Source organism: Etheostoma spectabile, chromosome 8 (genome assembly GCF_008692095.1).
Source record: "Etheostoma spectabile isolate EspeVRDwgs_2016 chromosome 8, UIUC_Espe_1.0, whole genome shotgun sequence".
Lineage (NCBI taxonomy): Eukaryota > Metazoa > Chordata > Actinopteri > Perciformes > Percidae > Etheostoma > Etheostoma spectabile.
The window spans coordinates 26,835,086-26,838,845 of NC_045740.1; positions in this window are offsets into that span (position 1 = coordinate 26,835,086).

A 3,760-nucleotide genomic window follows, 5' to 3' on the forward strand; every position below is an offset into this window, starting at 1 on the left:
GTTCTGCTCGAGGTTTCTGCCTCTTAAAGGGAGTTTTTCCTTGCCTCTGTTGCCCAGTGCTTGCTCTTGGTGGGAACTGTTGGGTTTTTGTAAATAACATCCCCGAGTACGGTCTAGACCTGCTCTTATCTGCTATACAAATAAAATTGAATTAAATTGAAATTGAATATTGTGGCGCCTATTGATTTCCCCGCTGGTGGCCTTGGTTCTGAGTATGACGCTATGCGCTCTGTCTCTAAGTAAGCTGACTGGCTGCATCATACCGTAGAAGCCTTCCAGTTGGACCTTCAGGGCAAAAATCCTATTCCATTGACAGTGAGCGCCCTAAGATATAATGCAGGGGTGTTGCACTACTGCTATCAGAAGGAAAAGCCTTATGTTGTTGTTTGAAATGTTTATTTTCGCATGTACCAGTGAAAAACTGTTCTCTCCCAAAAAGCGCTCCCAAAAGTCGTTTGTACAAGCCGCAATTATAACCTACATCATATTACTATTCATGCTTTTAGTGGTGGTGCCCTCTAGTGGCCGTGGTGGGACGTGGGTTGGGGTGATGAACGGGTCAAACAAACACAAGACTTTCACCCCGGAGAGCGGGTTTCAAGTTCTTTTTGTAAAGTAAACATGGATTTTTGTTCTTTTTCCTCATTGAATTCAGCATCACGTGCGTAACCTTCAGGAAGCGAAGTATCTGATTTTAACCCAAACCACCATCTTTTTCTAAACTTCAGTAACTAGTTTTGGTGCCTGAACCTAACCTAACTGTGACCATTTCACAAGGCTGTTTAAAATCGCGACCTTTACATTTAAAACCGAGACCAACGTTCTCTGGTTTAGATATAAGGTTGTATTTCCGTTTTATGAAACACTCCTGTGGGTTGTATTAGAAGGTAGGGATCAAACGAGCTATTTTGTCGTATGTTTTGGAGGATTTGTTGACCATGAAAGATACATTTGTTTTTTTTGGAATTCCTCTATAACACAAGTCCTTTGGGAACTGTAGCCCCCATGGACTTTTGCCCTCTGTATTGTTTGTTGCTTAGTTGTTGTTAATGTAAAAATGGAAGCATATTTTCTAATATTAGCTCATTTGATTATTTTGTTTTAACTCACTATGTTAATCTATTTACACCGTTAAAATTCTTTTTCTTCCCTCTCCTTTCTCCCTTTTCAGCCCTCTTCCTGTCTTTCCTCTCTGCTCCTCCTCCCTCCTCCCCTCTGCCTTTCCTCAGCGATAATGAACTGCCTGTCTTGCCCATATGAGTCTGTTCAGAGAGTTTGTGAATGATAGACTAACCCCTTTCTAAATTATAGACTCCTAGGGGTCACCTTCTATCCCCAGGGGCCCATTGTGATTGCCCCACTCACAGCCTCTCTCAGCTGCACTTGACAGCCCATTGGTATAGTGTGTGTGTGGGTGTGTATGTGTGTGTGTGTGTGTGTGTGTGTGTCCTGTGTTTCCTCTCAGGTAGAAGAAGCCCGCAGATCACTCCCTGCCCTCCAGCATGCCTCACTGCCTCTTTTATTGAGTCTCTCTCTCTGACTGAAAGGAGCCTGGATACTTAAATCCAACGGCTACCCACTCCCACCAACTTCCCATCTCACCACATTTTCCAGGGAAGTGAGCAGCACAGTCACACAGAGACGGACGGGGAGATACTGGAAGAAAAAGAGAAAAACAGTGTGTGTGCAATAAAAGTTCAAATACATCTTTATAGGAATACAAACAGGTAAACGTATTGACGATAACACAGAAATGTAACACAGAAATGTACACTGATACATTTTAAATACATACTTTTGTAAATTAAAATTTGTTCCATTTGATCAAGTACCACTTCTTTAAATTACCAGTAGGGGTAAAAACCCAGAAACTGATGTTGAACACATGCAGATCAAATTATACTTCAATTGGTCTATGAGAACAGTGGAAATAGAGAGCAGAGCAAACATTTCAATTCCAATTCTCACAGCACATGAATAAATGTAAATAAAAGTCCCTATGCTAAAGGAGATGTGTAATGAAAATAACAACACAACGGACATACTTTTGGTGTAAATAACAAACTCCAAAGGACGCCAAGAGTACCAACACTAAGTATTACGTGATGGGGGGCAAATGTGTCGGATGTCTATAGTGTTATAAAGTTCAGAAAACTTTGCATGCCAGATACTGCTTGTCCAAGACAATAAGGGGACCATGATATAGTCACATCCTCTACACCTCAATAGTGTTGACACAACCAGATAGAGAGAAGAAAGAAGTAGGAGACATGTTGTATCTAGCTTTTAAAATAATTTATCTATTCGTATGGTCATAGTTCCTGGATTTTTAAATGAGAAAGATGAAGATGTCATTTAAAGCACCGGCTTCTCACACATAATCTCCCTTGTCAGTGGTTCAGTTAGGGACACAACAAGCACGAATAGAGAGTGGGTGGGCCTGGGAATTGGAGTTTTAAGATGGAGATATTAGCAGAGACTTACATAATCAATAAAACAAGAATGTGTTAGCAAAGCCCAACAAACAATCTTTCTCATCATTCTAAAAAAAAGGCAAGAAAAGGAGTAAAGATGGAAGGAAAGGACACAGCAAATTTGAGGAGACAGGAAAGGAGTGGTTTGGATAAGAAAGGAGAGAAAAGCCAAGACAAAGGTACTTGTAAATGTTTTCACTTACCTTTCACATTTAAGCAATGCATTATACTACTTTAAATAAGCAGGGTCTACTTTAAAAAGGCGGATTTACTCAGACTAGGTTTTTTTTAGGAGACCTCTCAGCACTTCTCAGCACAAACCTTCCATGGGCTTATAATCAGGAGTTAATTAGTCTTTTTATTATCCATGAAGGAGTTAATTGATTAACGAGACATGTTAATGGCTTTATCTGTAAACAGCCTCTCATTTGCTTTCAGTATCCTCCTCTTCAACTCCTCTCTCGTCCCTCTCCCATTATGACCCAAACCAGTTTTTCAACACACTAAGCTCTGAACTCTCAGAAAGAAAGAAAAGGCTTGTTTAAAATTTCTCAGGGCGTTTTAATTAAAACTCATGAAAGGTGCCTGGCTACTTATCGCTGGCTCTCTCTTTCTACCTTTCACATCTCTTTACTTTGGTCTTACCCCGCTTACACTGCCCATACTCCTTCTCCTGATCCACTTCTCCCGTCATCCTTTCTTCAGAGTGGCAGAAGGAATGGCCCTAACCCTCCTTCAGGGATCCCTTGTGGCCTGACAGCTCTCACAATAAGAGCCATTAAATACAATGAGAGAGAAAGACGGTGCTCTAATTTAAATCCCCTCCTCCTCTGCCTCTTTACATCATTATGGTATTAGTCGTGAGCAAGACAGAGACACTGATAGAGAAGGGTGAGAAGAGAAAGAGACGGATGAATGTGGGACTTCAAAGTCCTGCTGCAGCGGCAGCACTTGAGGGAAATAATCAGCCAGGCACTCTGTTGGCTAAGGCTTGTATGTATAGAGCTCTGTGTGGCTTAGCAGGGCTTCGGTGTCCGTATATAAAAACCTTCATCAAACTACAGTCAAGGGGTGAACAAAAAGGGAAAGTGAAATAAGGTGGTGCTGGTTTCATTGCAGGTTTTACAGTGTTGTGTAAAATCCTCCCGCATTGAATGGTTTCAGCTTTTACATCACAAAGAAATAGTAGCTGCACAATGGGAGGTACTTTATATCTTTTTTATCACTTTTCCTTTTTTAATGATATATATCATCAATGTTTCTTAACCCTCATGTTGTCCTCGGGT